Below are 13,829 nucleotides of genomic sequence, written 5' to 3' on the forward strand. Positions count from 1 at the left end.
GCTGCGCTGCGACCGAAAGCAGCTAGCGAACCACTTGGAATGACCCCCACTAAGCGAATTGTATTGCAGAAGACTCTTGTGTGGGTGCACTCTTAAATTATATTTTATTAAATAAAGTAAGTATTTTAAAACATAACGTTTATTATTACAGGTTTAAAATTGATTCATACTCAACTGATCCACCAAAAGAAATCGAAAAAAGGACATAGGGGGTCATTCCGAGTTGTTCGCTCGCAAGCTGCTTTTAGCAGCTTTGCACACGCTAAGCCACCTCCTACTGGTAGTGAATCTTAGCTTATCAAAATTGCGAACGAAAGATTAGCAGAAGATGAGCGGAATTGTGTAAAACAGAAGTACAGATCCTTATTGATTCAAAAAGTATGCGTGTACATGATTAATATCCAAAACACTCTGAATTATTAGGCTCTCTAAAGTAATCAAGGAGCCGTGAACAAGAGAAGGTTGAAAGAGTTGTTAGAGAAAAAAGACAAGTGAAACTGGTGATCCTGCTGTTGGTGTGTAGTCGAAATGGGTCAGAAATTACAACACCAGGTACTCTCTGCAGGGCCGAAACTAGGATTTTTGTCACCCGGGGCAAGGTAGTCATTTGACCCCCCCCCCCCCCCCCCCCCTTCCCCCCTCCAAAAAAAAAAAAAGATTTTTTTTTTTACAATAAATAAATAAAAAATTAAACATTTTAAAATAAATAAATAAATGAATAAAAATATTATATATATATATATATATATCTATCTCTTTCAGAACTTTTTTACCTGAAAAATTGCCTTTTCTAACATAAATTTCATATCCAGGAAAAAGTGTCCCCATTTTACACAGTACGACAGGCAAGTGTCCCCATTTTACACATTGCGGCAGACAGGTGACCCCATTTTACACATTGCGGCAGACAGGTGTCCCCATTTTATACATTGCGGCAGGAAAAAGTGTCCCCATTTTACAAATTGTGGCAAGCACGTGTCCCCATTTTACACAGTACGCTGGCAAGTGTCCCCATTTTACACATTGCGGCAGACACGTGTCCCCATTTTACACAGTACGACAGGCAAGTGTCCCCATTTTACACATTGCGGCAGACAGGTGACCCCATTTTACACATTGCGGCAGACAGGTGTCCCTATTTTACACATTGCGGCAGGAAAAAGTGTCCCCATTTTACACATTGCGGCAGGCACGTGTCCCCATTTTACACAGTACGACAGGCAAGTGTCCCCATTTTACACATTGCGGCAGGAAAAAGTGTCCCCATTTTACACATTGCGGCAGGAAAAAGTATCCCCATTTTACACATTGCGGCAGGAAAAAGTGTCCCCATCTTACACATTGCGGCAGACAGGTCCCCATTTTACACATTCCGGCAGGTGGTGGGGAGAGGGAGGGAGAGAGAGAGAGAGAGAGAGAGGGAGGGAGAGGGGCTGACTTACATTTGAAGCGGTTCTCGCTGCTCTTCAGCCGCCTCTCCCTCCTCGTCTGCGCGGCTCCCCCTTCTCCCTCCTCCCGAGTGCCCAGCTCGGGGGGGCGGGGTTTCGTGGAATGACGCGTTTGCGTCGTGACGTCACAATGCAATCGTGTCATTCTGCGAAACCCCGCCCCCCCAAGCTGGGCACTCGGGAGGAGGGAGAAGGGGGATTCAAAGTACAAAGAAGTGCCGCGGCGGGCGCCCCGTGCGGTTGCACGGCTCGCCCGCCGCAAGAAACGGCACTGGCGCATAGGGAGAGGGTGTTAGGGGGTCTCGGCGCCCCCTCCAATCCGGCGCCCAGGTCGCCTGCCCCCCTAGCCCCCCCCTAGTTTCGGCCCTGTTCTCTGGGGGTCCCCCCTTCCAGGTACTGACCCAGCCCACCACCGCTTCGCTTCCAAGATTGGATGAGATTGGGCTTTATCGGTGTGGTATGATAGTAAGTGTAAGACAAAAATTGGTCGACTCACCAATGAGAGTGCACCTATGAAGAATATATAGAAGAAAAGCGTGAAAGAAAGAAGAAGGGGAAGGAAGGAAGAGAGAAAAGGAGGAAGAAAATTGGGGATCTGCTGTCTACGTTAGACACAGGGTAACCCTATGAATCATAGATGAGAGTCCCCAGAAAACAGTAAAGAAATGAGCTGGGAAAGCAAATCCAATACCTGTATAGCTATTTCATACTCAAGATCTGGATACCAATCAACCAGGCAGAATTGTGTTTAAAGCAATATATCAAAATTCCTTAACTATAATAAGTATTGGAAAAAATGATACACCAGGGGGGTCATTCCGAGTTGTTCGCTCGCAAGCGGATTTTAGCAGATTTGCTCATGCTAAGCCGCCGCCTACTGGGAGTGAATCTTAGCATCTTAAAATTGCGAACGATGTATTCGCAATATTGCGATTACACACCTCGTAGCAGTTTCTGAGTAGCTCCAGACTTACTCGGCATCTGCGATCAGTTCACTGCTTGTCGTTCCTGGTTTGACGTCACAAACACACCCAGCGTTCGCCCAGACACTCCTCCATTTCTCCGGCTACTCCTGCGTTTTTTCCGGAAACGGTAGCGTTTTTTCCCACACGCCCATAAAACGGCCTGTTTCCGCCCAGAAACACCCATTTCCTGTCAATCACATTACGATCGCCAGAACGATGAAAAAGCCGTGAGTAAAAATCCTAACTGCATAGCAAATTTACTTGGCGCAGTCGCAGTGCGGACATTGCGCATGCGCATTAAGCGGAAAATCGCTGCGATGCGAAGATTTTTACTCGGAATGAGGGCCCATATTCATTAGAAGTATAACATCATATCTAAACAGATAATGCTTCAGCCATTGGTTTGAGTAAATCCAGACAGATTTATATTGAAAGGCGCTATGCAAGCTAGTAATTCCTCAAAAAAGAGGAAGTAAGTGCTTCTGCCATTAATAATTAGGCAAAATTTGCCAGACCACTTTCCAAAGTACACAGACTCTGGGGATTCGCTAGACAGGGTAAACATATAACCGTATCTTTAGAATAAAAAGGTAATCTTTGAAAAATTCAAACAGGATTGTATCATGAATACATTGAATGAAATTTTCTATGCAATCAATGAACAGCACCAGAAAGATACAGTAGATACGCAAATCCTTGTAAACGCAGTGCTGATATAGGTGCCGCTTCTCAATCTCAGGAAATAACCTGAGATTACTGCCCCCTTCCTCTAAATGTTTAGATTGGCGTCTACTAACTTGAAATTGAATGTCAGTCTTAGTAGAAAAGCTGAGAAAAGTAAATAGGAAAGGTCTGATATTTATTATTGTGGATAGAATAAGCTATTAAAAATAAATAGTGATAGCAAAAATAGCAAGAATAGCAAAAATAGCAATTGCTGTATCAGATAGACCAGAGATACCTATAGCTGCCCAGATCCCTGGGTCAGCTTACCATTGGTAGGGTTGGATCTATTAGGTACTACTAGGTGTCCCAAATCCCCGGTATGGGATATGAATTAGCATATGGATTTATAGAAAGTGAGGTAATGAGAGTGTTTGGGTATTAAGGTTACCAGTTACTGCCCAGGTCCCTGGGTCAGTCTGTAGATGAAAGGAATCTGATAAGTACTCCTGGGTTCTTAGTGGAAAACGTGTTTCACCCGTCCTGTGTGCTTGCTCATTTCCATTGCTGCTTTCTGGGGACTCTCATCTATGATTCATAGGGTTACCCTGTGTTTAACGTAGACAGCAGATCCCCAATTTTCTTCCTCCTTTTCTCTCTTCCTTCCCCTTCTTTCTTTCACTCTTTTCTTCTCCTATATATTCTTCATAGGTGCACTCTCATTGGTGAGTCGACCAAATTTTTGTCTTATACTTGCTATCATACCACACCGATAAAGCCCAATCTCATCCAATCTTGGAAGCGAAGCGGTGGTGGGCTGGGTCAGTACTTGGAAGGGGGGGACCCCCAGAGAATACCCGGTGTTGTAATTTTTGACCAATTTCGACTACACACCAACAGCAGAATCACCAATTTCACTTGTCTTTTTTCTCTATCAACTCTTTCAACCTTCTCTTGTCCACGGCTCCTTGACTAGTTTAGAGAGCCTAGTAATTCAGAGTGTTTTGGATATTAATCATGTACACGCATACTTTTTGAATCAATAAGGATCTGTACTTCTGTTTTACACAAGTCCGCTCAAAATGATCCTATGAGGTCCTATTAAAACAAGCTTTGCTTGTGCTGGTTTGGTAGGGGATAGCTGTAGAACTACAGTGTCTACATCTCCCCAGCAGTCTATCACCATAGACTAACCAGAACATTTTATCAATTTTTTCCTAACATATAATATGTGTATTTGTCTATGTCCTTTTTTCGATTTCTTTTGGTGGATCAGTTGAGTTTGAATCAATTTTAAATCTGTAATAATAAACATTATGGTTTAAAAAACTTACTTTATTTAATAAAATATAATTTAAGAGTACACCCACACAAGTCTTCTGCAATACAATTTGCTTATAAATTTTGTTTCAAGGCAAGAATACTAGAAAGAAATGGGATGTATTAAAAATGCTGCTCGCTAGTTATACTAATAAATTAATTCCCATGAACAGCAAACGAAGGAGTAATAATTTCATGCCAATGTGGCTTAACAATAAAATGAATGAACTAATGGACAAAAAGAGGCGAGCATTCAAAAAGTATAAATCAGACGGGAAGGCGGAGGTATTCCAGTACTATAAGGATTGTAACAAAATATGCAAAAAAGAAAACAGAGAGTCTGAAATAGAAACGGAAAAGCTAATAGCAAAGGAAAGTAAATCAAACCCCGGAAAGTTTTTCAAATACATTAAAAGAAAAAGATTAAAGAAAGACATACCGGAAAAATTAAACAAGTGTCACGATCCGAGTACTGAGACACTATCTCCCTTCTGGTTGTACGCCCTCCGCGGCCTCCACTGCCTTCCACGTGTCTCAGCATGCACTTGTTGTTTGGCGTCTCCTGTCCTCTGCGGCCGGAGCCGTCATTACTACTATGTTTCTACATTGTGTTCGAAACCAGGTTTTCCATCTTACTTCCAGCATGGGCGCAGCCATGTTGGATGCAATCACATGTTCCAGCTCCTCCAATCTACTGGCTGTGAAATCTGCATAATTGCCCAGCCAATGCCTGCATAGCTGCAGGTATAAGTATCCTGTGTCTGGGCCAGATAGAGGTCAGTGCTTCATTTGTCTCCAGTGGTTCCTGTGTGCAGTCTTCTACAGATTCTCCAGTGAACTCTCCTGCATTCAAGCCTGACTCCTCTGTGTTACACTCTGTGGTGTAACACGACACCTCTGTGATTAACCCTCTACAACATCACCTTACTCACCTATGTCTGTATTCCGGCTTTCCAGCAGCCACTCTTCAACAACTACAGTTTTCCAGCGAACCCTAGCTTCATTTACAGTTTACAGAACTTTTCTCTACATTCCAGGTTACTGGTATTAACCAGTTGCATACCTAAATTTCCACTTGTGACTTTCTATTGGTTTTGCACGTTTTATGACTTTTCATTTAATAAAATCACTGAAAGATATTTCCAGTTGTCGTGGTCACGCCTTCGGGCATCCTTGCTACTGTCTTTACGCATGTCTAGGAGTCCCATCGCTCCTCCAACATTCAGGTACCTGTCAACCCCTACAACTGAGGCTCCCAGTCACGGTCATCAGCCCTCAGTTGTGACAGTAAGCACTGACCTAATGGATCCAGCCGGAGACCAGGCCCAAGCGCTTAGGCTGTTTCAAGAATTGGCAACCCGCCTTGAACGTCAGGAGGCTGCTGTAGGCCATGTTGGTCGCTGTCTCCAGGACCTCTCCTCCCGGCTGGATGAAATTCAAGCGGCCCTCCGTGGATCAGGGGCGTCCAGTGTGCCGACTCCAGCGCCTCCGGTGGTGTCCCCACCCACCATACCTGTTCCTGCTCCCTACCTTCACTTGCCGACTCCTGCTAAATATGATGGATCCCCTAAAGCCTGCAGGGGTTTCCTAAACCAGTGCGAGATCCAATTTGAATTGCAACCCAGCAGTTTCCCTACTGACCGCATTAAGGTGGCATACCTTATTTCTCTTCTCACTGGTGCCGCTCTAGACTGGGCCTCACCTATATGGGAAAGGTCTGATGCTCTGTTGTCATCCTATGCTAACTTCGTGGCAACGTTCAGATGAATTTTCGATGAGCCAGGTCGAGTGACATCAGCCTCTTCAGAGATCCTTCGACTGCGTCAGGGGACGCGAACTGTCGGTCAGTATTTGGTGCAATTCCTGACCTTGGCATCTGAAGTCTCCTGGAATGATGACGCTCTTTATGCAGCCTTCTGGGGAGGGCTATCCGAGCGTATCAAAGATGAGCTCGCTGCTAGAGACTTGCCTTTAACTTTAAACGAGCTCATTTCCCTCTGCACTAAGGTCGATTTACGGTTCCGTGAAAGGGCTGTTGAACGAGGAAGATCCACATTTCCCAAGATTCCTACTGTTTCCATTCCTCGTCAGCCATCTCCGTCTAGGGAGGAACCTATGCAGATAGGTCGCTCTCGTTTATCTCAGGCAGAGCGTAGTAGACGTCTTGCTGAGCGTCTCTGTTTGTATTGTGCCGAATCTTCTCATGTTATCAAGTCCTGTCCCAAGCGTCCGGGACAACCTCAAGTCCTAGCCCACCAAGGAGGAGACCAGCTAGGAGTGACGAATTTCTCTCCATTTCCAAGTAACTGCAATCTCTCCGTTTCTCTGCAGGTGGCTCAGCGTACTAAGAATCTCACTGCCTTATTGGATTCTGGAGCAGCCGGAAACTTTATTACAGAGAGGTTCGTTAAGCAGTGGTCTCTACCCACTGAGAGACTGTCATCACCGATATCTCTAACTGCCGTGGACGGCAGTAGGATTCCTGATGCGGTGATTACCTCCAAGACCCTACCTATCCGTCTGAAGGTAGGGGATCAGCATACAGAGTTGATTTCTTTCCAGGTTATCCCCAGGGCCACCCATCCTGTGGTCCTAGGCCTTCCATGGCTACGTCTGCATAACCCTCAAGTTGATTGGAAGTCGACCCGTATCCTGGCATGGGGTCCTTCCTGCTCTGAGACCTGTCTTCAAAAAGAGCTTCCAGTTCGTCTATCCTCCTACAAGTCTTCTGATGTCCTGTCTCCTCCGTGCCAAGACTCCAAACTACAGTTTTGTCCAGGGTCAACGAATCACAAGGCTGATGCCCTTTCCCGCTCCCGGGAGCAAGAAAATGAGTCTGAGTCTACTGTCAAGCATTATTTTGTTGATCCAGTGGTGTTCTCCGCAGTGAGGATGGACTCTATGCCCCCGCCAGGGAAAAATTTAGTGAAGCCGGCTTTCAGGAGGAAGCTCTTGCATCGGGCACATTCCTCTCGCTTTGCCGGACACGCGGGCATACGCAAGACCTTAAAATTCGTTTCCAGGTCAAATTGGTGGCCGACCTTAAAAAAGGACATTGCTGAATTTGGGGCCTCCTGCCCAAAATCTGCCCAGCACAAAGTATCCCGCCAGTCACCCACTAGGCAACTGGTTTCCTTGTCTGTTCCTCATCGTCCGTGGGTTCATTCCTCGATGGATTCTGTCATGGATTCCCCACTTCCAAGTTGGCACAAGTCTTCTTCCAGAAGTTCCATTCCAGATGGCCAGGAAAACTTAAGAAGTGTCCTGGGGCCACTCCTAAAAGGGGGGGTACTGTCACGATCCGAGTACTGAGACACTATCTCCCTTCTGGTTGTACGCCCTCCGCGGCCTCCGCTGCCTTCCACGTGTCTCAGCATGCACTTGTTGTTTGGCGTCTCCTGTCCTCTGCGGCCGGAGCCGCCATTACTACTATGTTTCTACATTGTGTTCGAAACCAGGTTTTCCATCTTACTTCCAGCATGGGCGCAGCCATGTTGGATGCAATCACATGTTCCAGCTCCTCCAATCTACTGGCTGTGAAATCTGCATAATTGCCCAGCCAATGCCTGCATAGCTGCAGGTATAAGTATCCTGTGTCTGGGCCAGATAGAGGTCAGTGCTTCATTTGTCTCCAGTGGTTCCTGTGTGCAGTCTTCTACAGATTCTCCAGTGAACTCTCCTGCATTCAAGCCTGACTCCTCTGTGTTACACTCTGTGGTGTAACACGACACCTCTGTGATTAACCCTCTACAACATCACCTTACTCACCTATGTCTGTATTCCGGCTTTCCAGCAGCCACTCTTCAACAACTACAGTTTTCCAGCGAACCCTAGCTTCATTTACAGTTTACAGAACTTTTCTCTACATTCCAGGTTACTGGTATTAACCAGTTGCACACCTAAATTTCCACTTGTGACTTTCTATTGGTTTTGCACGTTTTATGACTTTTCATTTAATAAAATCACTGAAAGATATTTCCAGTTGTCGTGGTCACGCCTTCGGGCATCCTTGCTACTGTCTTTACGCATGTCTAGGAGTCCCATCGCTCCTCCAACATTCAGGTAACCTTCAACCCCTACAACTGAGGCTCCCAGTCACGGTCATCAGCCCTCAGTTGTGACAAGTTTTTTTCATCTGTATTCACAAGAGATGGCGGGATTGACGCATAACCTCAGAAATGATAATGTCCCACTGCTACATGCTTATTTTAGTGAGGAAGTAGGCTGTGACCGATTAAGAAAAATTAAGATTAATAAATCACCTGGGCCCGACGGAATTCACCCAAGGGTTCTCATGGAGCTCCACTCCGAATTAGCAAGACCCCTATATTTGATTTTCAATTACTCACATCAGGCATGGTCCCCAAAGACTGGTGTATAGCGGAAGTAGTGCTGATATTTAAAAAGAGAAGTAAATCTGAACCGGGTAATTATAGACCTGTAAGTCATACATCCATAGTGGGGAAAGTACTGGAATGTATTTTGAGTTCCTTGAAACCAATAAGGTTATTAATAGGAACCAACATGGATTTGTGATGGATAGATTATGTCAAACTAACTTAATAGGCTTTTATGAAACAGTTAGTGCGAGCCTAGATCAGAGTAAAGAGGTGAATGTAATCTTTTTAGACTTTGCTAAAGCTTTCGATACAGTACCTCACATGAGACTTATCTACAAATTAAGAGAACTTGGGCTTGGGAGCACAAAATGCACTTGGGTTAAAAACTGGTTGGATAAAAGGGAGTAGCGAAAGGTGGTAAATGGAACTTTCTCAAATTGTACGGAGGTACTAAGTAGTGTGCCACAAGGGTCTGTACTTTGACCACTATTGTTCAATATTTTCATAAATGCTCTAGCGGTAGGTCTAGAAAGCACAGTGTCAATTTTTGCAGATGATACCAAACTGTGTAAGGTTATTAATTCAGAAGGGGATGCCAAGTCTCTTCAGAACGACTTATTTAAACTGGAAACATGGGCGGAAAAGTGGAGAATGAGGTTCAATATAGACAAATGTAAGGTAATAAACTTTGATAGCAAGAACAAAAATACTACTTACATACTAAATGGCGAAAAACTAGGGGATTCTGTATGGAAAATGATTTAGATTTTCACATAGGTAACAAACTGAGCAGTAGTACCCAAAGTAGGAATGCAGAAAAAAAGGCAAACAAGGTATTAGCATGCATAAAGCAAGGAATTGACGAAAGGGATGAGAGTGTTATACTCCCATTATATAAATCACTACTGAGGCCACATCTCGAATACTGTGCACAATTATGGGCACCATACTACAAAAAGGATATCCTGGATAGAAAATGTTCAGAGACGGGCAACCAAATTGATTAAGGAGATGGAGACGCTAGAATATGAGGAAAGGCTTGCTAGGCTAGGCATGTTTACACTGGGAAAAAAGCAGATTAAGGGGATATGATTAACATTTACAGATATATAAGAGGTCAATACACAGAGCTAGCGGGGGAAATCTTTTGGGTAAGATCATTACAAAGGACACATGGACACCCACTTAGATTAGAGGAGAGGAGATTTTGCACACAGAGATGCAAAGGTTTCTTCACAGTAAGGATAATACGTCCACATTATGTGTATAAGCAGCACCGCTAGTGGGGACATTAATATGGTGCAAGGGGCATAATATGGTGTTGCTCTGTATGTGCACAGGATTTATTTATTGCGTATACTAGGAATTTGTCTTCGGTATGCTATACAACAGCCAAGTAAGTAACAAATAAGCAGGTGGGGGGGTGTCGGGGGCAAGTAAAATCATACAGATAGGAATACCGTAGGGACACAAGTGAGTTACATGTACGTCTAGTCAGTCAATGTTCAGGAGTTCAGCAGGTGGACAGCTTGGAGAAAGAAACTTTTGAGGCTTCTAGTGGACCTGGCGGGGATGGCCCTGTAACGCCTGCCTGAAGGAAGCAAGTTAAACATGCTGTGGCCGGGGTGTAGCTGGTCCTTTACTATCTTCGTTGCCCGCTTTTTAGCTCTGGACAGGTACAGATCCTAGACTAAGGGAAGGTCGGCCCCGATGATCTTTTCTGTGGTTCACTTCTGACCACCTTTTGGCACCGTACCATACCAGTATCAAGGAGCACAGTACCGACTCCACAATCGCGGAATAGAAAATAAGCAGAAGCTTCTGTGGGATGTTGAACTTCCTTAGTTGCCTGAGGAAGAACAACCTCTGCTGTGCTTTCCTGACAGTGGCGTCAGTGTTGGACCCCCATTTAAGGTCCCGGGAGATTGTGGTCCCTAGGAACTTGACTAGTGATACCACACTGTCAGCAATCGTTAGCGGAGGTGCACTAGCTGACTTCTTCCTGAAGTCCACTATCATCTCGACAGTTTTGAGAGGGTTTAGCTCAAGGCTGTTGTGGCTGCACCACTGGGCCAACCGGTTTGCTTCCCGTCTATAGGCCGATTCACTCCGTCCTTGATGAGGCCGATGGCGGTGGTGTCATCGGCAAATTTGATGATCTTTACTGGTTGCACCACTGAGGTTCAGTTATTTGTGTACAGGTAGAAGAGCAGGGGTGAGAGGACACATCCTTGAGGGGCCCCTGTACTAATGGACCGCGCTTGAGAGGTGAATTTTCCCGCTTTCACCACCTGTGTCTTATCTGTCAGGAAGTTTACTATCCAGGAACAGGTAGCTTCTGGGACCCCTAAGCGAAGTAATTTGGGGTGGAGGATGCTGGGGACGATTGTATTGAAGGCCGAGCTGAAAACGACAGACAGGACCATCACGTAGGCATCGGGAATGTCTAGGTGCTGTAGAATGTAGTGCAGGCCCAGGTTGACTGCATCCTCAACACACCGATTCGATCGATAGGCGAACTGTAGGGGGGCCAGTTACAATTTTCAGGTGATTCAAAACCAGTCTCTTGAACGTTTTCATGACCACAGACGTAAGTGCTATTGGCCTGTAGTCGTTCAGGTTCGTGATAGAGGGTTTCTTGGGGACCGGGACGATAGTGGACCTTTTTAGGCAGGAAGGGACTTTCTGTAGCTCCAGCGATTTGTTGAAAATCTTGGTGAATATGGGGGCGAGCTGACCCGCACATGATCTCAGGGCAGATCAGTCAGGACCCAGAGCTTTCCTGGGTTTGGCCCTTTTGAACAGTGCCTCCACCTCTTCTTGGGCGACTTGCAGTGCCTTGAGTTGTCCGTCAGTGTTCGAGGCATCGTAGAGGTGATTGTTTGGGTTGCAGTGGACTTCTTTTGCGAACCTGCAATAAAAGTGGTTCAACTCGGCTGCTAGGTCTTGGTACATGGTGGTGGACATCGATGTTTTCTTGTAGTTGGTTATGGATTGCATTCCTTTCCATACAGATACAGGGTCATTGGTGGAGAGATCGTTTGTCAACTTGTCCGATATATATATATAATAATTTATATATACATTTTTTGGGGAGAGGGGCCCTCCTTATTTTGTCAGTCCTGGGCCCCATAATTTCTGATGGCAGTCCTGCTTGTCTTCATAAACTATGAGACGATAAAAGCCCATAGCAGTATCTTCTGAACCTCCAGCATATGGATTGTACATTTAGGTCATAACAAATCCAGTGCCATGGTGCATGAAAAAGAACATACAGTGATGGTGTAGTACTGTATATCATAAAAACACATACTGTATGAGGACTGTAAAATAAAAAATAAAAATACAGATTACAAACTCGGTGGGAATCACTGCCTACCAGGCAAATGATGATAACAGCATATCACAGATTTATCCATCCTTCCAAAGAGGACAAGTGCAGGTATTGTCCACAGTACCAATCAAATTCTAGCTACCATTCTTTCTGGTTTTCCGTCTCAAATGTACACCTGACCGAGGTTCCGCTTGCATCCACAGTGAATACTTTGATATGCTTCATATTCTGGTAGTTATTTAGTATGGCGATCGCATACTGAAGTATTAATGCTCAGTGCACATGCGCAATAGTGATCGCATCTCACTTATTCAAACGCCTCTGCCTGATTGACAGGCAGAGGCGTTCACAGTGAGGCGCTGCGGGGGTGTCAATTCAGCATTGGGTGGACGTGTCATCAGAAACGGCTGGCTCGGGATGGCCACGTGATGGCACTTTGTAGAGAACAGGACACTTTGTAGACATTGGATACCTGCCCCATATGTGGATAAAGGTTTCAGCTGCCAGTCTTTGTGCGCGCCGATATTCCACTGCTGGTTTCCCAATCCTTTATAGTGCAGCCACATCCATTTTTACTTTTATTACTATTAATATTATTTTAATTTTTTTTTTTTTATACTATATTGTTACATGATAACAATATATGTGCTGCGCTATATAAGAAACTAAAAAAATCAATAATTTCACAGGGGTACTAACATGATGTGCGGAGGGGAATGGAGGAAGCAGGAAGCCACATACTGAGAGTTGTATAGTGGGAAGAGCAGGGTCCCTTGGGGGAACAAAAAGGGGTCCGGCCACTACACAAAGTGCATCAGGGAAGGAAGATATGCCTATATACTAGATCTCCAACCAACGTAAATTAAGAACAACTATCATTCTAATTTACCATCCTCATCCCGTAGCGAAGCACGGGTATTCAGCTATCGGGTTCACTACGATATGCCGGCGGTCGGGCTCCCGGCGACCAGCATACCGGCGCCGGGAGCCCGACCGCCGGCTTACCGACAGTGTGGCGAGCGCAAATGAGCCCCTTGCGGGCTCGCTGCGCTCACCACGCTACGCGCCACGCTATTTTATTCTCCCTCCAGGGGGGTCATGGACCCCCACGAGGGAGAATAATTGTCGGTATGCCGGCTGTCGGGATCCCGGCGCCGGTATACTGTGCGTCGGGTTCCCGTCAGTCGGCATACTGAAGACCACCCCAGCTATCTACTATGTTATTTATACTGTGTGTTTAATATTTACATTTATTTTTGTAAACAGACATTCTTAAAATCCCGGGCAACGCCGAGTACTCCAGCTAGTATAAAATATATGGCACATAACAAAAATTTAGTGTGCTCTAAGAAATGGTGCATATATACACACATATGATAGAATAATTATGACATCATAATTAAATGTGGTGATAATTCAATCATAAAAAACTCACAAATGAGATATATATTTTATATAGTGAGACAATATTAATAAAAGCTAAGTTTTAATTCAAACAATACTCTCAATCATTGCAATTGTTTAAAAGTGTGCTCCAAAAAGGGATCTTTTCTCTATGATCAACCCCTCCCGTATTTTTGATCTTATTTGTTCTGAGTACTGGTACTTGATCCCGTGGAGCACCTCCAGCTCTCCCAACGATTACCATTGTGTTAATCGACATATCAGATACGCTGGTTTAAAGATATCATTTTTATTAAACTTTCCTGTGCGGGATACCCATTTTTCTATAATATAAGGTTCCCTTTGCAGCAAACCC

The 13,829-nt window shown here is 44.9% G+C and overlaps 1 pseudogene; it reads left to right on the top strand.

Moving 5' to 3' along the window:
- The first annotated feature begins 3,827 nt into the window (after positions 1 to 3,827).
- Positions 3,828 to 3,948, top strand: LOC134958976 (5S ribosomal RNA; annotated as a pseudogene).
- Positions 3,949 to 13,829: the final 9,881 nt, after the last annotated feature.

This window comes from Pseudophryne corroboree, chromosome 9 (assembly GCF_028390025.1).
Source record: "Pseudophryne corroboree isolate aPseCor3 chromosome 9, aPseCor3.hap2, whole genome shotgun sequence".
In the NCBI taxonomy this organism is placed as follows: Eukaryota; Metazoa; Chordata; class Amphibia; order Anura; family Myobatrachidae; genus Pseudophryne; species Pseudophryne corroboree.